This window comes from Embiotoca jacksoni, unplaced genomic scaffold (assembly GCF_022577435.1).
Source record: "Embiotoca jacksoni isolate LCO1_2020_lvr unplaced genomic scaffold, fEmbJac1.0.p SCAF_57, whole genome shotgun sequence".
NCBI classification, from domain to species: domain Eukaryota; kingdom Metazoa; phylum Chordata; class Actinopteri; family Embiotocidae; genus Embiotoca; species Embiotoca jacksoni.
The window spans coordinates 752,925-779,395 of NW_027185411.1; the positions used below are offsets into that span (position 1 = coordinate 752,925).

The 26,471-nt window shown below is 39.3% G+C and overlaps 1 protein-coding gene across 4 annotated transcripts in view; it reads right to left on the reverse strand.

Moving 5' to 3' along the window:
* Positions 1-26,471, reverse strand: part of lrfn5a (leucine rich repeat and fibronectin type III domain containing 5a) — a 107,864-nt gene that overhangs the window by 50,460 nt on the left and 30,933 nt on the right. For 2 of the 4 annotated variants that reach the window (XM_069172996.1, XM_069172994.1), the window contains 2 exons: positions 13,089-13,140; positions 5,711-5,823 (listed from right to left, as the gene is read on the reverse strand). The gene's annotated coding sequence lies outside the window, so the exon portion shown is untranslated. The remainder of the gene's footprint in view (positions 1-5,710; positions 5,824-13,088; positions 13,141-26,471) is intronic. The other 2 variants (XM_069172995.1, XM_069172993.1) reach the window with 1 other exon arrangement.

Genomic DNA, 26,471 nt, shown 5'->3' on the forward strand with positions numbered 1-26,471 from the left:
TTGAAACAATGTTTTACTTTTAGGACATCTGTAACATTTTGTTTATACTTTATATTTGCCTATTTTACATGTAACTTGATTTAGTTGAATTATTAAATCTGCATCAACATCCAAATGTTTGCTGTGGCAGACTGTATTTATGTAGCTGCCCACTGAGTTAAGTCTCAAAACCTTAATCTTAAATATTTGAGCAGGACTGAGCTCAATACACTAACATTTACCGTTTCCTTCTTATTGTAATTTGTAACAGACACAGGCATACACACACACACACACACACACACACACACACACACACACACAGATAATTAAAACCAGTGTCTGTGTCTCTAACCTCACTGTCTCTGTCCATTTTTGTCATCCATCAGTGGTTTCCAGCCAGGCTCTGGGCTTTTAGTATAAAATAAACAAGTATGGCTATCCTCACATCCTGTTTCACACACTCCATTTCCTGTGTCTGCCTATGGTGAGAGAACAACAGAAAGAAAGAGAGCATACGCAATCGTTTTAGAGAGAGTCAGAAATAACACGAGTGCGTGCGGTTTGACGAGGTAGTGATAGAGACAGAAATGCGCTTCCTATAAGAAAGATAACAAAATCCTGAGGGGCATTCTTTGTGAAATACTAAGCATTTCAAAATCTCGTGAAGGAAAACTGATACAGCAGAAACAAGAGGGAACTCAGAAGCTTTGTCTCTTCGATTTTCAAGAAGGATACTTTGATCTGGGTCTTTAGCCCAACAAAATTGTATTCCACTTTTAATTATCTATGATCTATCTTCATGGGTGAAAACAGTGTGGGATAGCACCTGCCATTGTGGCTTTATCTTATTTGTTTCCAAACAAGTTTTAATCCTTTCATTTCCTAAGTAGCTTTAAATATAGTAAAGTCATCTTATTCCTCACTGTCTGAAATCAGCTCGTTCCAACTCTTTATTAAATCTATACAAAGCATTTTTTGATATTTGTTGAGTCATATCCTTTGATAACAGAATTATAATTTTATACTTGTGCACTGACTTTTCTGTCAAGGAGGCACATACATTACACATAAAATAAATAAAAAAAAACATGAAATTATGTTTTCTTTTTCGTGACAGCCAAACTAAAGGATCCCTGAACTTATTTGTGTAGTTTTGATCAGTCTTTCCATTTACTGACTTCTAACCGTTTGAGTGATCTCATGCAAAGCTAAACATATTCGTACATTATTAGTATATGAAGATTAGTAAATCTTGTTTAAATTCAGTTTACAGAGGCATTGATAATGTCTTTCTTGCTTTGCATTTGTACCGTTAGAAATATAATCTTTTACACAGGCCAAAGTGGTATATTTTGTTAGTCAAGATTTATTTGAGTATGTCTGCTACAAGGATGCTGATATGTGCACTATAACAAAATACACATACGCTTGGACCAAGCATTAGTGGTGATGCTATCTATATTTATATATTCTGTTTTCTGTTTAAAGCTCTTTACACAACGAGGGGCGTGACAAATAAATGACACGAATATGTGAAATACCCGACAGTGGATATTTCCACATCAAAAGTATTAACACCTGCCGATGTGTGGATTTGCGATGGTTTCCAGTTTTCAAAAACAAAGTTCAAATAGTTTTGAGCCAGCTAATTCTTCATATCAAATGATGGGTTAAAAATGGTGAAAACTGCACAGCTGGTAATAAGCTATTGAGATAATTCACTGTTGGAGGTAAACATACTCTACTTTTTTTTTCTTTTTTTTTTAAACTTACAGAGGCTTTAACATGATGTATTGTAGTGTGTATCAGTCAGTCATGACACAGGCAGATAGACAGACAGGCAGAGAGCCGATCTCAGACAGAAGGAGTTTAGTTTTGGAATAATTTGGGTCCAGACCTGATGACCTGCTCCATGAAAGTTGTGTGGAGTGGTCTGTAAATGCTTTGCATCTGTGCTTCAAGTGCTGCATCTGAATGCATATTAACCAAAGTGGGAACTCAGGATGTCACAATACCAGAAATCCATAATATGAATGGTTAATGCTTTTATTGGCACTGTAACAGCTCTGAAAAATAGACCTCCTTACAAAAATTAAGACGTTTTTACGGCCGTGCACTTGTTACAGTACAAGAAAAAAACCCCACTGGAGGACAGTGTCAGAATGAAACATAACTAAACCTGCTTGGCCAAGTGACCTGTTAGGCTGTTTCCTTTATGGAGGAACAGCCCCCTGAAAGACATCCAAGATCAGGTAGGAAGTGTTGAGCATGACTAACAGCTGCACACAAAAGCAACAGACAGAAGGAGAGCGAGATGGGGAGAGCTGACTAACTTTAGCCTATGTGTCCTATGTATTTGCATTTCCTCTCATATATGAATGATCTTCCTTTTTCTCCCTTTTGTCTCTCCTCTACCTTTTCACACCTATTACAGGTGAGGGAGGAGAGGGGGACACACACATGTAACCTGGCAAGATTATTACACACTATGAGGCTGCCAGAGGAGGAGGTAGGGAGGAGGTTAACGGAGGAGCGCTCGACACGGATGGAATATGATGATTAATAACAGAGAATGAGGAGAAAGGGAATATGTGATGGAGACTTGAGTGGAAAAATGAGGAGTCGGGATGGAATTGACAACAGTATTAATAAAAAGACAAGGGTTGTACATGAGAAGCAAAAATGGCAGGAGCTTAAAGGAAAACATGGGAGAAAAGGGAAAATATAAATATTGGAGTAATAAAGAAGAAATCCGTTAACAAAAAAAAAGACAAAAAGAGGAATGGAATAAAAGATTATAAAAAAAAAAGGGGCAGGAAAATGTTCTTAAATTATTATCTTGTAGGGCAATCTCTGAAGGTGATGGAAAGGTCAAATCCATCCATCCATCCACCTACCTACCCACCCACCCACCCACCTACCCATCCATCCATGTCAGTAGTGACAGGGACACTTTGACTTTGATCGGTTTTGTGCGCGCACACACACACACACGCGCACACACACACACACACACACACACACACACGCACACACACACACACACACACACACACACACACACACACACACACACACACACACACACAGCCATAAAGGTGATCCAGCTCTAAAAAGAGCATTAGTCCAAGTTGCTCTGAGATGCTGCAGGGTTGCCGGTTGAATTCCCCCACTGGCGTACGGGCCTCTGAGTGAACTCCAAAGCACTGGAAAGTGTGGCACTTTGTTCATTAAAAAGATAAAACAAACACTGGCTGCTGTTTGATTTCTCTCCCTGTCTCTCACACTGCTGCTCTCCCTGAAGCTATGAGAGAAAGAAATAAATAAAAAGAAGAAAAAAAACATGCTGTATCTCTACATGTCTCTCACTCTCAATGTATCTGCACATTCACAGCGCTGGATGATTGACAGGCGCTGTGAAGAAAGATGAACCAGGTGAACTGAATGACAAAAGAATGCACATACAAAGCTATATATAGTTTAGCAGTGCACATACAGGACTGTGTGCATGTGTTCCTGTTTGCATCCTCCTTTGTGTTTAACGACAGAACAGATTTAAAGGATAATTCCAAGGTTTCGATTTAAGGGCTTTATTTCAACCTGACATATTACTGCTGAACGATCTACAGCCAGCACATTAGTTTCGCAATTATATGTTGTTCTGCATGATTTAAAGCGCGACAATGGCCACAAATATACACTTGGTACAAATTACCTGCGATTATCCCCGAACCCCATTCAACGCCTTCACATGCACCAACCTGACTATGTGACAATTTTGCTGCAGCATTGTAAAAGGCATTCGTCTATTCTGAAACAAATCTGAGATAATAATACCACCAGAACATTAGTTCCTTACTTTGTAATAAGGCAACGTTCACAGCAAAACACGTGTTTCTCACTTTGTCTTGTCTGTACGTGCACATACTTGATGAATCACTTCCTGCCACACACTGTTTTCACCCTGAGAGTCTAATGAACAAAATGCTTCAGAATTTTGTAATCTTAGGTTTCCTAAAACTTGGGGTTAATTTTGAGGGGCAAACCAACTATTTTTCTTCCGTGCCATTTCACAATTCATTTGGCTTGTAGAATGTTGCAAAATAATCAAAATGGCCATCATCATTTTCTAGCATCCAAAGCAATGTAATAACAAGAAAGTTTAACAGTCAAAAATAATAAGAATAGCAGGAAATTCTCACATTTAAGAAGCTGAAACTAGGAAACACTAGAACTCTTGCTTTAATACTTAAGCTATTAATTTCATTATCAGTATAATATCAATAATTACTGATTATTGTTCTGTCTAATCTAGATACACAAATAAAGACAGATGCACCTTCAAATGTATCCCTCTCTTTCCTATCCCCACTTTCTCCTGCTTTCTCTTCCTCCTGCCTCTTTCTAGCTGAGTTCAGCAGTCAGCCACATCCCAGAGGGACATATTGGGGTTAGAAGTGTAGATCTAACAGCCAGCTGAAGGGAGGAAAATGGAAAGCAGGCTGGGGAAAACAGAGCTAGAGGGAGTGAGAGGGCACGGGGGAGAGGGATTCAGCAGCCAAATCTCAGGGGGTAAGGAGGTTATAGGTGGAAATCGAACAGAGGAAGCCTATATGAAGATGACAAGCCAACATATCTCAGCCTGAAAACATTAGCAGCCAGATACGAGATAATAAGAAGGGAAGGGAGAAAATGTGAATATTTGATAACCAAAGGGAAGAACAAATGTACCACTGGTTAAGATCACAGACGCTGCTGGTTTCCACGGCAGAGTCTTGGTCAACAGCCTCGTTTCCACTGCACATTCACACTCATTTCAACTGCAGGGTTAAACTAATTTCCAAGGCGAAGTCACAGAGAACTAAACAACAGTTTTACGGGTTTCCACTACAAGGCCAAACAGAGCCAAAATGCCAACAGATTTTACACGAGATCTCCATTTCCACAAGGCCATGCTAAGCTAACCTGGCATCCAAATGAATGATCCACACGGGCCGGTTACTTTGACCCAGAACAAGCCAGCTTTCTGCTAACTGGGAAATGAGCCTATTCTGGCCTCCATTAAGTCTCTGTTTAGCACTTTTAATAGCATGTTTCTTTTATTTTTGGGGCAGGGTAAAGTCCTATTGGTGAATTTCACTTTGTTGCTGAGATTGAGATGGAAAAGATTCACACCACTCTCGTATTTATATGCTAAATATTAAGTAGAGCCAGCGAGTGAATTGCATAGTTTAGCTTTGCTTTAGGAATAAATGCAGGGGTAAACAGTCAGCCTGGTTCCAAAAACAGTAAAATCTGCCTCAGAGCAACAGTTTATATCTACTGTATAAAAATAAATAAATAAAAATCAAAAGCAATTCATTTCCTAGTGTTTACATGCTGGTGCAGTTTTTTTTTTTTTTGGTGCTTTAACTTCCTGTAATACTACAAAACATTTTCTTTAAACCTTTATTTTTACACTTTGTTTCAATAAGCAACCTTCAGAGGTGCTGGGATGTATATTTATTAATTGATTTTACCTTTGGACATAGCCAGGCTATGTTTCTACTTGTTTCTCCAGCCTTTGTGCTAAGCTAAGCTAATGGCGTGTTTGAAGCCAACCATCACATATTCAAAGGGTGGACATTAGAATATCAAATTACAGCAAGAAAGCAAATAAGGATATATTTAAAACGTCAAGCTTTTCCCTTTGAAAAAATAGGCTTAACTCCGAAGAAAATTGTCTTACCTTCAAAGATGTAAAAGCGGATAACACTCTTGCTTCAGGATTCACATGTTACCACGGCGACAACATCATGGATGAGGGTGCAGGTCCAAAATCTTCTGTCGGGTTTTTACTCACTACAGGACAAAGACAGAAGAAAAAAAAAATGGTATTCAGTATTAAAAACAAATACACAATTCAACAAAGAAAAGAACAACAAACACATTCGAGACTGTTTTGGTTAATTCAACACCACATTTTCATCACCTGTTGTAAAAAAAAATGTGGTTATGATGACAACTTGTTTTAAAATGTGGCTGAACCGCAGAGCAGTAAATGTGTACAGGTGCAGCGACTGTGTTAAAAAACAGCTTCATTATCATAAACTGCTTGGCTGCCCTTTAACTGAGAACTAGTGCTGAAACTGAGCGCCATTGAACCAAGTGGTCCCATAGACTGATCCTCCCGCACAGAAATCAGGCCTCACATGCTGTTGCTATTGGATATCAATGACTTGAACAATCCTGACCATTGATCCAATGATATCCCTCCTCCTTCCTTCCTCCCCTCCTCTTTGTAATATACTATTTTCCCACTTGGATTTTCCTCATCTCTTTCCTCGTCCATGCTTCGCTTCTTCCCTCAATCCATCCCTTCCTCCCTCCCTCTTGCTTTTCAGCTTTCCTCCTTCAAAGGATAGAGGACACGACTGAAACAAAGGCTGCTTCTATACCAGCTGAGCCAGCAGGACGGAGGGAAGGAGGGGAGGAGGGGAGGAGGAGAGGAGGAGATGGGGGGGATCCAAACCATGCAAGGCGGAAAAGAATGAGGGCAAAGAGTAAGGTGGAAGGGAAGGGTGAGAAGGACATGGCTAAAGGGAAAATGAAGTCAAAAGAGAGGATGAGGGGGGAGGTAAGACAAAAGACAGAGAAAGGTGGATGTATGTGAAAGTGAAAAGGAGAAGGATGGAAGGAGATAAAGATAGATGCAGAGGAGAGTTTAGAAATCACTCACATCAATAGAGGGCTGGTGTCTAGTATCAGTACACAAACACATCAGAGTCGCACAAACACATGCACTCCATTTTATCACATGCAGAGTATCTACCTTTGCCAATACTTCCCATTGAATTACAATCACAGGTTTGACTGACTCAACACATTTTATGTATTTATCATTGTGATCTAAGTGGACATAAAAGAAAAGATTTTAAACCTTTAAATAGAGGACAACATTTTTGGACTTTAAAATGTCTTTAAATAGAAATGATGACATGACCTGGATGATAGATAGGGGGTTTGATTTTTCAGTTCTGCATTCTCAGTATAACCTTGAAAAAGCAAAGGAGCCAACTAAAAACTAAAATGGTGATAAAAGAGCATCTTTGTCAGCAAATCTGCCAGAAGTAACAAAAGTGATTGACTGGTGTTAATAAGCACAGCCACACCCTCTGCTGCATGCAACGGCTTGAGCTTTAGGGGGGAGCAGGCACATGCAGTCTTTACTGTCTATTCAGCAATCTTACGGTGCTCGTTTTTTTTTTTTTTTTTTAAATGCATCGTTGCAAAACAAAACAAATTACTACATGAGCAATTTAATGAATTAATCCTGGTCTGTTCCCTCCTCTAGAAATATTAGGAACCTTTAAAGGCCTGAAAATAACCCTGAAGGAAACAAACCAGGACCACAAAGTGGAACGTGTTCCACTAATTTGCTTAAACAGCAGAATCCTGTTCACGGCTATTGTGTGACTCCACACCAAACTTTGTTGCTGCAGTTTATGAGGCAAAAGACAAATAAAAGTCACCAATTGAATCTAACCGAATCTGCTTTACCTGGCCAAGCTGAATCCTTTCCACCCTGGAGGTCCCTGTACCGAGACCAGGCTGCAAATTGTTATTAAAATGCAACTTGATGCCGTGTTATTTAGAACACGTTCAACAGCATCAGGAAGTAAAAGTGTTATTTTTTTGCTTTTGTTCTTATTTTTTTTTTTTTTTTATCTAATTCCCACCTGGTGATGTAAACAACAAGAATTATTGTATTTCAAAATTCTCCCAAATGTTTTTATTTTCATAGAGCCCAAGATTATTCATGTTGGCCTCATAGTTGTGCTGGTGGACATGTAAAAAGACCCACATCTTTCCTTTAAAGTTGCACTAGACAGCAATATCACACAAACTGCAGGTTAATGGTTATTTTCTTACATATTCGCAGTGTGAAAAGACAACCGGTGCAGCCTAATGAGCTTGCATCTCCAGAGTGAGCCTACACCACCTACTCTGATTTAGACTGGACTTTATGTGTCTTTTAATTAGGCCTGGGTACCTAGGGTGAAATGCCAAAATCCTTTTAGTCAGCATTGGATCCTCATGTTGATGAAAGCTGAATGTAAAAGAAGAATCCCAATCTATCCACAGAAAATAGTCTCCTTAAAATAATTACTTTCAATTATTCAATATCTTATGTAACTGCAAACTTGGAAAAGCTATAACTAGGCTGAATCAATGCAGGAAGTCTTCTGAATTTACAGCGTGTTTATTCTTTACTTTAGAGTTCACAGCATGGACAGAATAGAGAGGCATCACAAACATCACGGATATCTTGCAGCTACAGCCAGGACGTTTAAACCAGCCAATCACTGTAACATCATGTCAGTCACAAGTGTGGAGAAAAAAAAAGATGAAACTCTGCAGTATTTTACAATAATCACATTGACTCTGATTGATTAGGGTATAAAGTATTATGGTTGATTAGCACAGTCATTTTACAGTAAAGTGCTTTCCAGTGACGAACATGAGAGCTCATAGCGGTGACTCAACATGTTAAATAAAACTTAGAGCTACTATTGTTTGGAGGAGTCTTTATTATCAATTTCCCAACAAATCTACATGCCCTTATCTATTATATACTGTATTTAAAAACATGTTTGTTCCTCCTACTTTTCTCTGCTGTTGCATACACCCATTACAGACACAAGGGGGTAATAACATTTAAAAATGTTGATAATATTGGCCTAAACAAAGAATAAAATTAAAATTAAAGAGACATGGCCGAGGTTTCTGTTCAAATATGACGCCCACAAACAAAATCCCAATGCCACTGCATTTTAAATAATTATTGAATGTTTTTGCAGATGTCTTCACAAACACAAAGCGGAACTCTTACAGTGAGTTTTTTTGTGCTATATTTTAACCCCAGATGGGAATGCTTGGCTTATCACCTTGTTTTCTATTTCAGGGGAATAAGTAGTGTCGCTTGTAATATACATAAATTAGCATTATCAATACCATAATCTATTTGCTTTAACAGGTAAATCTGCAACAAACAGTTGTACTGAGGCAGCCACAACTGAACCCTTTACACACTTTTTGATACCAGATGCAGCCTTAACTCAGTACAGGGACCTTCTCTTTTTAACCAAAAGGCAATTACATTTACAGGTGTCCCCTTAACCTATCACTTACAGACTATCAGTAGACAATATAATCTACAGATTTTTTTCTTCACGCCTCACATGATGCTACAATTTACCAATGTTCCCCAAAAGCTTTGTGTGCTATCGGTTGATGCTAGTCAGCTGCTCACAGAGATCCCTACAGTCCAGTTACCGTTAGCCTGGATGGAGCCATGGTATCAAAAGTTGGTAATGAGTGACATTTTTTAACACTAAACAGTATAAAAAAAAATTTAAAAAATGATTTGTGCCATAAAAGTATTGAAGATCGGTACCTAGCCCTTGATGCATGCACGTACACGTCACGGAAGTGGTGTCCTTATGGCAGCTTGTTTGGTGTGTGTACAGCTGCATAGATGTGAAAGTGCCACGCATAAATGTGAGTAACGCTTGACCGAGTCCATGGATAGAGCCCATTGCCAGCCAGCCAGCAAGTCACTCTTCTGAATTATTGAAACAGGTCAGTAAGCAGGAGAAGAACAGTGTCTGTAAGTCTGTGTTAGCAATTGTCTGTCTGTGTACAGCGCTGCACTGCAGATGCACAGCTTAAGCTTTATGTGCTGTTCAGACGCTGGATAGAGGGAATACAGGGCTTCGCCTTCTATTCACTCCTTAGCTCATAAACATACATGTTTGTACATATTTAAATGATGGAAACAGAGGATTAGGTTCGTCTCAAATAGCTGAACTAATTGAAAACAGAGATTCATCAGAAAGAAATCACCTAACAAAAATCTAAAGGAACCTGAAATGACTTAATGGAGATATTTATGGTAACAGTCCCACTAAATTTGCTAGAAGCTTCAGCGCAGTTACGCTCTCTTCTGTCTTGGTGGTTTTTCTTCCTTTAAATCAAAATAGCGGCCAAAATAAGTAGTGTAGCATAATAAATACCAAGGGCGGCCAATGTTCTTAGATTAGATAGATATAAAGAACACAGACAAAGCTTCTGATCTGTGCTGCTGTGATATTTAACGCACCAGTGGGACAGATGCGCAAACATGTTGTTGGACATTTTTTTTGTCCTTGAATCAAGAAAAAAAGGAAAAAAAATGTTTTCTTGTAATAATTAAAACATTCTTGGAATTTCATTTGGATCCATTGGTTAAAACCGAAAATGACACAATAAAAAAATACTGTACGACAATGCTTTTGGGGAAAACTACATCAAACAATAATTAAGACATCTGCTGCATCTCAGATATTCACTGAGATTCTATAAATAGGAAATCTGATGCATTGGACTAATTTGCACATATGTCCTCAATAGTCATACACATAAATATAATCATTAAAGAGAAACAGTGAAGCACAGAGTTCAGGAAGGTTGGTACATTTTATACAAGTATTGTACGAAAACATTTGCACGGTGCAGAATCTGCATAATTTGAATGAACTGCTGTTGTTTGTCTAACGGCATTTGTAGTTTCATTACTCTTGGCCTGCGAGCTATCATTATACTTCCACAATAAAGACGCTAATTGTTTTCTTTGCATTTTATATGCTGTCCTCGCTTCTTCCGTTCTCCAATTTACACCTGTTTTCGTTGTTGGCGACCACCGCCGTTCCCCCCTCGGTGACGATACAGACCATCCTGACTCAGTTTATCTTACAAACGCACAATGTTATCTTTGCAGAGGTGCATACAATGAACTGGAAGATGAGTAAGTCCAATTAGAGCAGTGTTATCTTTGAGTGAAACCCACTCAGTAGTAATAGAGCACAGTATGGATGCTCCCACACATTTACACGCATTAACTCCTCCAGTCACTCAGGAAGCTGGCGGTGCACTACTACAGGGAGCAGTTATATAACCGAGGTGTGGTCAGTCACTCGCGGTTACACAACTCAGCGCGCATGAGAGTGCACTCTGGCAAGCGAGTGTAACGTGTCTCACTTTCACCAGCTGTGAAACTAGATTCAGGGCAAACCACATGCCCATGGAAGAAACGCTCACGCCGACATCAGACACAATGGCATCGGTGCAGACAACACAACAAACAGCAGCTGCAGCTCGGTTCAAATGCATCCAGTGACCGGGAAAAGTCCTGATTTACATAATGTTAGACTACAAATGAGGGCTTTGAAAACTTATACCAACATTGAAGGACTTGCCCTGGACTTGGCAACAGCTATTATCTCTAGCCTCTCAGTACCTACCTTTGAATTTTAATTTTACTGACAATTTTACGAATTCCTGCAGTGAACTGACAAAACAAATTGGCAAGGCCTTATTATGTCTCTTAAAACTTTATGATGTACAAGGTCTACAACTAGCAAAGAATGTTTTCATTTATAAATGAATTATTTAGTTTATGAAATGACACGTCCTGCTTTATTTGTCTGACCTTCAAAGAGACAGATTCTGCACCTGTGCTAGAAGCTTTGAGACTGAAATACATATTTTAAAGAATATCAAACCACTGAAAAACCTTATTTTGACCAAACATGGTCCTGAATGAATCAAAGGATCACAAATATGAATATCACTGCAGATCTAGTGTACCTTGGAGACGTAGAGGTGTGGCTCGGTGGTGGGGCTAGATTAAAGGTCAGGATTGCCAAAGTCGTACTATGAATGCCTGAAGAACATTTCATGAAAATCCATCTGAAAGTTGAAATATTTCATCAAAAACCAACAATAACGATGTCAGTCAGAGGCATTCATCCTCTGGGAATCGTGAATGTCTGTGCATAAATTCACAGCAATCCATCTGATAATTGTTGAGATATTCCTGTCCGGACAAGAAGTCTGTACAGGTCCACCCAATTCTGAAGAATCCAAGTCGGACCAAGTCTTCTCAGTGGCATTTGTAGTATCGTGTTCTTCTGCTGCAGGTTTTGGATCTGTGTAAATATGTCGAGTATCTGAATGGCATGGACCCAAGTATGCGCAGTATCATATTTTTTTCATTTCTAATAACTTTTAGGAAGAAGAGGTTTAATGATCTTCAGCTATGTTCAGATCACTTCATTCATTTTTTGAAAATTCTTGTATGCATATTTGGCTCTATAGGATTTTCCACAGGACTGTTTCAAAATTGACTTCTCGTCCGAACTCTAGTGGGACTTCTAATCTGGTCCAAAATGACATTAGTCTGGACAAACGTGTCCCAACCAGCCGGCCTGCTATGTTTCCAGTTGAGTCTGTTCAAAAGCATTTAGATCCAGCAAACAAGAGCCATGACTCCCATCTCATTTTTAATTTTTCCCAGCCTCACATCATACATCTATTTTAAATCCCACAGCTCAATGTGAAAAGGTAAAAACATGAGATGACCACATACATCTGTGTGTGTGTGTGTGTGTGTGTGTGTGTTTAGGGAGGCTCTCTCCAGCTGGACCATCCTTCATCTCTGCATCTGTCATTCTTCACCACCTCACCCCTCCATCTCTGTGACTGCCACCCACTCCACCTTCACTTTGTCTCTCCCGCTCTCTCTGCCTATCCGTGGACCCATCCATCTCTGCCCACAGACTCCCTCTCTACCCATCATCCCTCAGTCTATCTGCTGCTATCCACCCCCTCGGCTGTGCTGTCATCGTGTAAACCCAAAGTATCTTGGAAGAAACACGATCAGACCTTTCTTTGCAATGTATGCATCAAGATTTAAAGAAAAAAACAAAACCTACACAGCTGTCAGATTTCGTTTACCAACCTTATTCTTACATATATTGCAAAAAAAATGAATAATAATCTTGTCAATACATTAAATTAATTTGACTGCAGGGGGAAATAATTGGGGGTGCTGTGGGGGCTGCTGATGTTTGACAGGTTTCCAGTCCATCTCAGGATTGGTGACGTGAGATAGATCACAAATCAACTTCAGCAGCATGTCTCAGACTGGGGGAGGATGCAGGTATGTGGACACACTCCCTTAAAATGTGACACAGTGGTTTGCAGGATTATCCCTTAAGTGAAGAGTAAAAGCTAAGAGGCCATACCTGCTCATAAACAGTGCTAACAGCATCAACTGGTCCATTTCACCTTCAGAGTCTGCACAGAAAGACAAACACAGAGGCTGAGAATGAAAGAATAGAAGCAGGGCAAAGAAAGTGGGCACTCAACTCTTAAAAGTTTAGTATCACTCCTGCAGAGATGCACATTCAACACACACACACACGGACACACACACACACACACATACAGTAAAGTTGCCCTGAGAGCGAGCAGGGTTTTCTCTAAAATCCCATTGCTAGCAACTTAAGCTACTTAAGCTCTTTTCACACAAACAAAGGCAGCAAAAAAGAAAAAGCACAGTTTTCCAGGATGTAGCGCACAGCAACACATGGAAGACACAAACAGCCCAGTCCTGGTCCTACAGCTCGGGATATTACTTGACCTTGTTCAGTCTTCCTTCCTCATCCACTGTGAGACTGCAACAGATAGAGGTGAGCAAGTGGAGCTGCAACAGGAGCAGAGTAGAAGATAAACTGATACGGTAGCCGCGAGGCAAAACACGTCTTTTCTCTGGTGGAAAACTGCAACAGAATTGAGGGAGTCGAGCTGCAACAGCTGCAGAGTAGCGGTTGCGTGTGTCTGGAGGTCGAAAGTGAAGAGGAACTGCTGCAGGAGTCCCAAGTACAAAAGCCATTTCACTGTGTGTGGCGATGCTGGAAATAGGACTGTGGTGTGAAGGTTGCTGGGTGTCGTGTCCACAGCTGGCAGTGTGGGGGTTTACGTAGTCTTTTGGCCTTGAGTTTGCGTGGCTCATGCAGCTTTTTTTTCCTGATTCAAATTTTCTAGCAAATGACTACATTGTTAAATCACTGTGGATATATTGTACTATACTTTTTTTTTCAAATGTGCATTACTTCTTTTCATTTCATGTCACTGACCACTGCTGCTTTTCTGGAGTCAGGTCACAGTGGTAGCAGTCTAAGCAAAGTTACCCAGGTGTCCTGATTCCTGGGGGATCCTAATGTTGTCCCTGACCAGAAGAGTCATATAATCCCTTCAGAGTAGTCTGGTTCTACCCCATGTTTTCCTAGCATTTGGAAATACATTAAACACCTCCCTAGGGACGCACTCATGTGGCATCCTGATCAGATGCCCAAACTACCTCAGCCGAGGACACTATAACTCCTTCACCTGGGCCAGAAACTCACTTCCTGCCATTGCATCCCTTCAAGAAAAAGAAAAAGGTGGACCAACACTTTCAAGCAAATGAAAGCCTCTGTCTGTTGTATCTCTGAGAAGCACCTCCCTCACTGATATTTTAAAGAGTTGTCAAGGTTCAGTTTGCTGGTGCAGAATCAAACAGAACACAGACAGACTCATCACTGTGGCATCACTTCAGCAGCTGTTGCGCACTGCAGAAAAGGTTCAAGAATTGGTGATTATGTGGGTCAGAGGAGGGTGCAGCCTTTAAAAACTGTATGTGGTGGCAGCACTATATTAACATAACCCACAGCTGTTGCTAAGTAACTAGTAAATCACTATCAGACGACTTTTCCACATCTATATCATCACTCTCATCATGATGGTGTGGGAATTGTCACTGCAGACTGTATACTGTAAACACAATTAACATGCACTCATTAAATTGGGAAGGTTTACTGATGGAGTTTTAATGAATTATGCAGATCATTTCAAAGTAATTTAAATGAAATACCTGATTTTCCTTGAGGTATTGCTGGCTTAAGGTAAATATTTGTAATTTATGCATTAGCTACTGTGTACTTGGTTTTAAGAAAAATAGTAATCTTATAATGCTGAAGGTTCCCATCACTAGTGGAATCCATTAAATGCACTTTCTATCTTGAGGGTAAAAAAATAATAAAACAATATATATATCCTCCGCATGTTAAGGTATCTTAAATGTAATAATCATCTGGCTGGAGGAGATGCAGAGTGCATTCAGAGATGCTCCATAGCACACAATGACCACAATAATCTACAATAAAGCTGCATGGTGGATCAATACTCATGACTCATCAATTTCTCAGCCAAATGCTGAGACGTCAGGTTTTTAAAACTCATTCTCCAATACTTATTCATTCTTTTGGATCAATAAATTCTTACTCGACAGAATTATAAGACTTTAATTGGTTACATCGCTTTCACACCAGATTTAAATATCTGTGTGGATTATTTGCACGTGTTGATTTCATAGTTGCAGAAGATTTCCATATGCACAGAAAAGGGATTTAACCGATGTAAACTCTCAGATACACATCTCACAGCAGCACGGAGGACAAGAACGCACACGTGTCTCAGGGTCAGTTCCAGATTCACCACCTCATAAAGAGCCCGGCCCGGACACAAAAGACAGATACGAGATTTCTTTATGAGCCTTTTGAACATACTGCTGCTCATCACTGAAAAAGCTTGATCATATCGCTTTATGAGTCAATCTGTTTATATTGTAAAGTGCGCTGTGCAACATGGAAGCAAGTGATGGTCAAAAAGATGACAGTACAATAGACACAGAGTCTGACTAACAGTTATTTTCACCATCGATTAATCTATAGATTTTTTTTCCCCTCAACTGACTGTTTAATCTAAGACAAGAAAAATTGTAAACTTGGACTCTCACAAAGTGATGTCTTGAAAACACTCAATTATATTCAGTTCAAAATGATACACAACACAGAACATCAGTGACTGTTCACATTTGAGAAGCTGGAACCAGAGACTCCTGAACATTTTTGCCAGATTAAATATCTTACAGAACTAATACAAGTATATATATCAAAATAATAGGGAGATCTAGCCAGTTATCTGCATAGTATTTGGCCGTTTTAGAATAGATGATCATTTAATTTTGCATTAAATTAGCTTTCATGTGTCAAAAACTCAAAGATGTTGCTCTAGGTTAGTTTTTAGGCATCACACAGTGTCTCTATTATTAGACTAGAGCGGAAACAATCAATTGATCGACGAGTTCACAAAATAATGATAAAATGCCTCTTTTCTCAAATGGCCTTCGTGTCAGGGTTTACATGAGATGCTGGAAACAGTTCTTTAGAGATTCGACTCCATGTTGACATGATTGCATCACATCTTTTCTGACTATTTGTCAGCTGCACATTCAAGCTGTGAATCTCTCAATTCTGCCACATCCCAAAGGCGTTCCACTGGATTCAGATTTGGTGACCAGAGAGGTTGTTGAAGTCCACTGATCTCACCGTCAGGTTCATGAAACTGGGTTGAAACACCATTTGATTTGGTGAATTATCGTGCAGGAAGCAGCCGTTGAAAAATGAAAAAACTGTAGCCATAAAGAAAGTGCAACAATCAGCAGCAGTACTCAGATCAGCTGTGGCATTTAAAGCACGAGTGACTGGTATTTAGGGTCTAAAAGTGTGCCAATAAAACATGTTCTGCAGCATTACACAACTAACAGCCGCCTGGACTATTAAAACAACACAGGTTGGGTTCATAAATGAATGCTGTTGATGCAAAATGCTGTCCATCTAAGTATCTTATTTTGGAAATTTGGACAAATAGGCCCCAGAAATGGATTTTAGACAGATTTTTCAACTATAACAGTCCATGCATTTAATATACAACCTGCTTATTATTGAATGTATGTACAATTAAAAAAACAAATATTTAACTCTGAAAAAAAATGATTTGTCAGGATTTAATAATTACATGCACAGAACCATCCCCACTAACAAAAAATAAATTTGAATTATACTTTTATCTTACAGTTTTTTTCCCCCTGCAGAACAATTATGCCTCTTCTCTTTCAGAGTGTGACTTTTAACTGATCTTTGAATTGCTGCAGACTCATGTTAAGCATGGATGAATCAGAACAGCACTTGCAGCCAGCAAATTTAGTGCGGTCACAACCGAAGTTCTTTTCCTGGGTAGTGTGGGAACGTAGCGGCAACTCAGGTTATGCTGGCAGCAACATTACCTTCTCTGAAACAGTGATGCCAGACAGCCAACCAGCCAGCGTGGCAGACAGCTGTTTAGTATTTTCAGTTTACTCACCAAGTCAACACAAGCTTAATCTCCCAGAGTGAAATCAAGTTCTATTTATTTATTTAATTTGGGATTCATGCCTTTTTGATTTCATGAAACAGGTGGTCCAGGCATGCATACATGTAATCCACTCAGAATAATACTGTTATTTGTTCCAGACTGTTAAATCTATTGAGCTGTATTTTCAATGATATATCAGACTGAATACATTGTGACAGGCCCACTAAACAGATGGTTAGCCCACACAAAAAAAAGAAAAAAAGAAGAGACAGGAATAAGACGGAGCCGATGGACGGTGGAAAGCAGAAGTGTAGAACCATTTTTTCAGGCAGTGTACAGATGTTTGCATACAGAGAGATTAAGTTCTGTAACAGAAGACAGTTTGTGGTTGAGAATAAATATAGTTAAAGTGGAAATTTTATTTCCCCGCACTTATCCAAATATCATTCGTGCTTAATCCTGATAGGTAAACAGGTGTGGATTAATTTAACTAGTATAGTATAACTAGATACTAATACAACAGGCTTGGCTGCAGACGATTCAATGTTTGTGTAAATCTGGATGTAATAGTAGGAGAAAGAAAAGGTAGAACTTTTAAAGAAATGTTGGAAATATTACATAATGTTTTTAGCGAATGCTAGCTAAGGTGAAGCTAGAAGCAAAACAGAGAAAATGTGTCCAAAGTTGCACAGAAAACAAAGACGCCACCTACTCTTACATCAATAGGTCGAAAGTTTAGATTATTTTTCTTACTAGCAACCGGGAAAATAAATATATATTTTTTTTAATTGAATAAACAACTTTAGGCGTGAATACCAGCATGGGATGATATTTCTAAGAGCTTGTGGCAAAAAAACATACACAAATTAATAATTTGTCTGGTTTCCTGTTTACTTCATGGACTCTGGGAAAACAACTTTTCATCTTGAAAAAGTGTAAAAACATCACAATCTTTCCTATTTAACAAACTATTGTTAATGAATGTTTAATTTATTTTAGATCTTGGTGATCAAACGTAAGTCTGGCTCCAACTACTGAGATACGGAAGGACTGGATTTGGACCAAAACTGATTCCTGCAAACCTTGAAAAGGCCACAAATAGTTGGAGAAGAAAGATGGAGAAGACAGTTTGCCACGGAGACACAAATGCCTTTGATCTGGAGCCCCATGAAACTGGCCGGCCAGACTTACACAAGCACACACACAGTGGACGTATGGCTGTGTGTATTTGTGTGTTCTGCATAATTATGTATCTCTCTACAAAATGTGAGTGGACTTCAAAGGACATCAGACGAGTATATACACACACACATGCACACACACACACACACACACACACACACACCACAAAACACTGCAGCAGAATATATTCTGGCCTATTTCTCAAAATAATGTAAGTGTGTGTGCGTGCGTGCGTGCGTGCATGTGTGCGTGTGAATCTGGGATAGAAGTCATGTCCGCATTGCATCTTTGACCAAAGAGTACAAATAGTTTTCAGAGATGGAGAGTTGGTGCAGCAGATATCAGAGAGATACTGTAAGCTACATGGCCCCAGGTTTTCGATATCCGTGTCATAGTATAAATTGCCAAGACTGTTTACAAACTAAGTATGTATCTTAAACTTGGGACACGAAGAGTAGACTGGAATAGATTTTGCATACACATTTTCTCCAGCTTGCATTGCTTGTTGGAGGTTATCATCATGGACATCTGAATAAATATCCAGTACACATTTGGCAATTGCTAGACTATAACAGTCCCGTTGCTAGGCAACCACTCCTATCCCACGAGTATAGTGTGAAATTTTGTGTTTTCCATAAGCAAGGCAGAAATGGACAAAAAGGAAAATAAGCAGATGGTAAAAAAATAAATTAAAAAAAATGTATGTAATATCCTGTCGGGAAAATAAAGGAGTGTAAATTCTTCAAACAGACACTCACTAAATTAGAATTGAAGACTTCATATTTGGAACAATGTAACAGGCATTTTCTGACATGTTATCGATGTGGCAGTAATGGCACCCAGTCTACAAGCCACTGACATAATCATCATATCCTCTTAGGAAATAATTTTCCAGACATTCAAACCAGCTGCCTTCAGATTACATTTGTAACAGAGGCTTTCTTTCTTCAATTTTCATAGCAGGTATCGGACAAACTGGAACTAACTTGGCCATTCTGAGGTCTTCTAATTATGGAAAATGAGTTTTTCTCTCTTTGTCAGTCCTTAACTCACTTTCGCACACCTAAAAGTGGGGGTAATCACTGCAGGGCCATTTCTGGGAAGCTGTAAAATACATGTGAAGATTAAATAAAGGTTGATAATCGCTACTGTTATTTCACACGTGTCTCATTTCTATCTACTGCTGACATCCTTTTTGAGGGCATTGTATGCTTTTCATACTCAAATTTTGATGCAAATACTTGTGTACACTTGTGACAGAGTAGTTACACATTGTGGAATTGTCACTTTAACTTAATGTGGGCTCTTATTCCACAAATGGCAACATGTTCCCAGACAGCAACATCAGTTGTCCAATAGAAACGATTTCTATACATAATGTGTTTTTGATTGCCGATATTAACCAACAGTTGAGCAGTCTATTGCCATCATATCGACTCATTATTTCCATTTTAACTCAATCCACAAGCAGCCAACCAGATCTGCGAGTTATTGGGCATCAGTTGGAAATGTTGTTGTACACACAGACCATTGAAACATACTTAAATATGGGGCCAGAAATCCATTCCAAACAATCCAATACTCACAAGTCTCATTTGCGGTTTAAGTGCTTCTTCGCACACTTTTGCATCTTGACTATTAAACCAGCAGTTCCAAACATACTGAAAACACAGAGAGAAATAAATCCAACCCAGAATTTTCGCATTTAGTCATAATCATTTTGACACGATTGAGATTTGTGAACATTTGTGTAAAGAGGGAGATCAATATGTCTTTGTTCAAAAAGTAAAGGAGCAGCTTATGCAAGTTGTGCTTTGATGTGGCATTTCCTCATCTGTTTATGGTGCTATATGCTGTGAAATCAGTGGCATGTTCAGCCTGAGTTGGCAGCGTCTAAACTAATTAACGTCCATATGTAGCGCATTTGGTTATTTATGCTAAATTCCTGTGTGTCAAGAGGGAGACACAAACATTGCAGCTATATGTTCTGAGTCAGTGCGTCCCTGCAAAAGCTTTTGAAATTAATAGAATGAAATAAATGCAGAAAAGTGTCTTATTATATCTGAGCGACCTCCGGTTTATGTTTATCGCATATCAGTACTAGCGCACTATAAAATCAGTTACACTTACTGTATACAGAGCAGTTAAGTGTCAGAATGTTATTTATTTATTTTTTTTTTGGTCCAAAGCCTCTTAAGGTTCACTGGTTAGTGTACATAATACACACTTTCACTATGGCTGGCCCCAGTGGATCTGAACCCACTGAACCGGCAGTGTTAGCACCCTTCCCCAGAGCAGCTTACAGTACGCTTATTTATACATAATGCATACACAGGTCCCCACATAGACACTGAGAGACATCTACACACTTGTATATATGGTAAACAGTATGTGCGGTTTATAATTGCATCATGTACATGTATAATTTTATGTAATTCATGTGTGTGGGAAAGCGCAAAATTGCTGATGTTACGGATGGATGTAGCTGCACTAAATGAAAGGTTTCACTTGCTCAATGGTAAAAACAGCATACATGTCTCTTTTCAACATAACTGCATACACAGTAAAAGATCTTCTCAGTACAAAGGTCTAGTTATTATCTTCAGACCTTTTCAAGTGCATCTTGTGCTTCATTCTGCAGGTTGAAAACCGTGAGGTACCAGCTTCTGAAGCCATCCTACCTATTATCTTGTGTCTGAGGTGAACGGATTTTGCTGCAGCACTAAGCTGCTTTAACAGTCGATACCATTTCACTGACCTGATATTTGTTTGTCTTGCCTGTGACCCACCTTTAAGCCCCCTACCCACCATGCCTTTTATAAACCTCGGAGTGACGCATTTTCTGACCGATTACTCTTTAATCCTTGTACAAATATTACATAATAATACAGGCCCACACTACCTATATGTATATTACACAAGATCATGATTGAAACACCCACCATCTGGTTACCATGATGTTAGTGACCCTCTATGACTAACAGCTAACCTGTTTTTCACCCAAACTATTGCATGCAATCACTATCTAGCCTTGTGTGTGTGACTTGTCTTGGTATGAGCCAATAAAAAAAAATACAGCACAAAATCACAGTCCTCTTACTGAATTGCATGTGAAATGCACGTTTACCAGAAAATATAGAATGTATTCTGTTCATCCTGAAAACAATGTGATGGATTATTCTTTTAAAAAGCAGCCATCCAAAGGGTTCTTTAAATTGACATGTGCCCTTGTGGCAAGTATTAGTGTGTCCTTCTGTGAAGTTGTACACAATTTAGATCTCTAATCCTTCATAAACAGATCCTCTCCCCCCCAAAAATAATAAAGCTTCCATTCTCAAAAATACACTAACTACCAAAACAACTTCCAGTGCTGGAGCTCGGCTTAGAATGAAAACAACTAAAATCCATTACAGTGTTTTGTTTTACAAGGATGGATCAAAATGTTCTAAGAATGTAGAGCAGCTTCATGACGTGCATTAAGAAGTGAGAAGCTATAACTCAACAAGTTAGTCGTTTGATCAACATCAGCACCTGAGGTACACATTTTTTTGCTAACACTGGGATGTGCGCATGAGATGTCATCATGAACCTAAAACTGAAAAAAGTCACGGGGAGATACATCCAGTGAGTATAGGTGGTGGGGAGCTACCATTGTGTTGTTGCAGGCAAGACACTTGCAAGTTTTTAGCGTGCTGTAAGTGGACACATTGTTATGTTGGAGAACCAAAGTGCCATCGTGCCACAGTCCACGTTGTTTACATCGAATGTTTTCCCTCAGAAGCCTCAGATCATCACAGTAGAACTTGGTGTTGACAGTCTGACCCTGGGAGAAAAAAATCACAGCGCACAACCCCATGAATGTCGAAGGAACCCACCTGGTTACATTCCTGAGCTGATGCACCTTTTTTCTGTCTTATAGAGTAACGTTCTTCCCCTCATTAAATGCAAATACCGCTCAAAACACCTCACCCGGCTCATTAACCTTATTGCAGTAGGTTTTCTGACGTATTTCAGGGATTTTTGATTTCCCGAGTTTGACATAAATGTTTACGTGCACTCTCTGCTCAAGTCCACGATGACATCTCACATGCAAACATGCCAAAGTTCACAAAAAGTTGTGGAACTTAATCGCTGATGTTGTAACTTAGCGTACATACTCACTAAGTTTACAGCTTCCTTATTCTCCATGCATGTCATGGTGCTGTGCTCAGAGTAGTCTCTGAACTTTTTGACATCTCTTACTAGTTCTTACGATCCAGAAACTATCCTGCTCTGTAGAACAGCAGTTCTGTATTGGTTGAAGCACTTCTGTGTCCGATGTCTTTCTCTTGTAAAAATGTACTTTGACCAAACTGGTTGTGTTATATTGGGTTTGGCAGAGCTGGGCTGTCTGCCAGACAGTGATGTAATTATATTGTTAACAGTCATTTTGTCAGGCACTGTGAGCTATCCGCAGGTCGCAGCCTTTACCTTTCTCACTTTCGGAGATGACATTACATTTGCTCTACCTCGCTCCGGCTCTCTCGGTCCCGCTCTGTCATCAAAGCGGACACTGAAGTCTTGTGAGGGTGACAGTGACTGCGCCTCCGTTTAAAAGGCATTCGACTTGTAACTTTCACTGCTGTCCTCTCTATTTGTGTATCTCTTTGTCCCGGTAACATTAAATTTGCCTCCACCTTTAGGTCACCGTTGTCAGTTAGATATATATATATATATATATATTTTTTTTATCTCTGAGGTGCAACACTTGCTAACCTTTCTCTTTTTCTTCTGTAGTGTGATAACAGCAGTTCCTCCCTGTCAAACTGATGGCAACCCATTGAACAGTACATCTAATTACCTTCTAATTCTAACCACATTTCTATTGTGTACCGTTTATGAATCACTCTCTCTTTTACACACAAGTTGTTTCTGACATTATCAATGAATAACCTCCATCTGTAAACTGCAAGCTATATGCAATCAAGACGACATCTAAAAAATAACAAAAGAAACCAATTCAATTACTAATACTCTTCAGTTAACCTATATTGAGTAATAATAAATGGCCAGGCACAGATCTAGAAACAAAGAAGAAGCAATCACGCCTTTCAGATTGCCACGCAGTCGTAGGTCAAACAGAGGAAAACAAATAAGTGGTAATCGATATTTTTGACAAGTCAGGCGTATGTGTGTAGGAGTATGCAGTTTGGACAGTCAGACAATAATACATGCAGAAATCTCACCATAACTCAACATTAAACCCCATAAGGAAAAAAATGAGAACAAAGACTCCCATGTCGGGACGTTGCGAGAAGTCAATGTCCAAATTCCCAAAATATGATTTGTTTTTCTAGTCATAGAGGCTAACGTCAGCATGTCTGGCCTTACGTAGCAATAGTTCATGACGTGAGCGCGGTGTTGCACATTAGGTTAGTAAGCTACCATCATTACAGTACTGTATGTCCATTTATGATGCTCAGCTTGTTGGGTAAAGATTATGTTTAAAGATATTAATTTGTTTGACTATTTGTGGTCTCACATTTGGTATGGAGAATCATACAATGTCAATGGTATTGCTATTGACAACCAAATTTCTGGCATTTTTGTAGCCACTTTGGGTCAGCACAAAGGGAAGTACAGTGGATGTTTGGAGCTGAAAACAGCTGAAAATGCTGATGAAAGTGAACCACAACAGTGAAGTCACAGACCTGAAAACTAGTGACGTCAAAAGAAAGGCTAAACCTTTGTCGAACTGAGGGGAAATACGTTGCACAATCTCTCATTTACAAAAATATTCAGGCTCTCAACTCAATTCTTTCGATAAGCCCCTTTGGCAGCAGTTACAGGTCTGAGTCTTCTTGGGTAAAGTCTCTAAAAGCTTTGAACACCTGGATTTGGGCAGTTTATCCATTCTTCCAGGCAGATCCACTAAAGCTCCGTCGAATTGGATGGAAACTATCTGTGAAGGGCCATCTTCATGCTTCTCCACTGATGTTTTGTTGGGTTTAAGTCTGGGTTTTGGCTGGGCCAATCAAGGCTGTCAGTGACTTGTCCTGACACCACTCCAGCTCTATCTTGGCTGTTGGGTCATTGAAATTACAGAGAGGTGATTTTTCATCCCCAGTCACAGGTCTGCTCTCTTGAGCATTTCTTTCTTTGAGTATGTCTTTGTACTTGGTTGCATTTACCTTCCCTTCAATTTAGACCACTCTTCCTGTCCCTACCGTAAACAGGCACTGACATGGCATGATGATACCAATTCCATGCTTAACTGTAGGGTATCATCCAGTGGATGAGCAGTGCCTGCTCTTCAACAGGCAGATTGCTTGGAAGTCTGCCCAAAGAGAGCTTTTTGACTCATCAGATGATTGAATCTTTTTCCTTTTTCCATGCTCTCAGAGTTAAAATTCAGTTTGGTGAACTCTAAGTGGGCTGTCAGAGGTCTTTTACTCAGTGTGACTTCCGTCTAGCTATTTCTACAGCAAAGGCCTGATTGATGGAGTACTGCCGAGACGGTTGTCCTTTCGACAGCTTAAATACACAGGTAAGAGCCTACGTCTTTCTGTACAATCCATTCAATCATGGATGTGAGGTGTCCTCACAAGAGGACTGCAGTCGAGTTTCAGACACATCTCAAAAATAACAAAAAAGCTACCGGAATGCATCTGGCAACAAACTACAAGCTGTGAATAGTTATGTAAATGACAGGTCAATTTGCAATACATTTCTTTGTCGTTATAGGTCAGTGAAATAAGATTGATGGAAAATTCCAGTTTTAAGGGGTCTGAATAGTTTCTAAAGCAACTGTTGGTCGCTGTGATGCTAAAATGTTGTCCATGAAAAAAGGCAGCAAAGGAAAGACATTTGTAAGGTTTGGAAGTGTTCACATCTGATTCTATAACCACACCAGTGATGCTGAGTGAATTTACAAAATATGCATTAGAGGTTTTCCTTTTCTGAAGCACGGCTCGGTATATTCAACCGCTCCTCTGGTAAGATGTGGATTCAGAGATGAAAACATAAAATGCAGTCGTTATTCTCACCAGGTTTATCTCAGCGTAACAGTCAAAGGTATAAGCCACTGTGACATCCTTCAGAGCAGCAGGTTTTTTTATCATTAGGATTTGGAAATCCCAATTTGGTGTTCCGTTATCGTTGCCTTCATATTTTTTCTGATTTGTCAAAGTAGCTTCAATGTAAACTGCAAAATCCCTCACTAGTAACTAAATGCTTTCTTTTTAAAATAGGTCATCATGTTCCTGTTTTTCTTTCAAATGCCCTTTAGGATTCGTGTGACTAAAAACGCATCATTAAGTATTCAATGTGACATTTTTTTTAGTAAGATATTACAGCTGTTGCTCTGCTGACCTTTCGGCCTGTCTCTCACCATGCATTCACACTCAGCATAAACATCATTCAACCACAGGCCTTAATTCCATTAATTGAAAAATAAAGTAAGGAATGAGTATGACTTCTATTCTCTGTGCTTTTTGTATATTTGTTCCCACCATGTGAGGTGTTTTTACCCACAGAATGAAAACACACACACACACACACACACACACACACACACACACACACACAGTCCCACTGCATCTTCAAACCCAGTAGATACAAACTCCCAGTGTAATCTCATTTTAGACAATGTTGTGCAGAAATATTTGCACCATAATTGCCTGGTATTTAATAATCTCTCCAGAGTAATTATGTCCTACATGAACACAAATTCACACAAATATACACCCACTTATAGCTCAAAAATATGCTCATATTCTCTCAGAATCACACAGTAAAGAGTGTACGCAACATAAGCATGCACCGGGTTCCTCAGTAATGCACTTTTTCTCATATACAGTTACTGTCTTTTTGAAACATCCACTCATTCCATTTTTTTTTCTTTCTACAATTTTACTACAATGTAGAACAAAACTGAAGACTTAAAACCTACAAAATAACAGGTATTGAATTATGTTCTAAACAGGATAATTTAATTTGAAAAAAGCCAACAGTTTGACTTGATAAAAACTTTGTTCATCAACTGTTGGGGAGAGATGATGTGAATCAGGCCTTCATGGTGGAACTGCTGCAAAGAAACCACGACCGATGTTGGACCAAACATAAGAAGGTAACTACTTCAGCCAATGAACACAAGAAATGGACATTAGATGACAGAAATGTGTACCTAAACCAAAATGGTTTGGGATGAGTTGGACTGCAGAGTAAAGGAA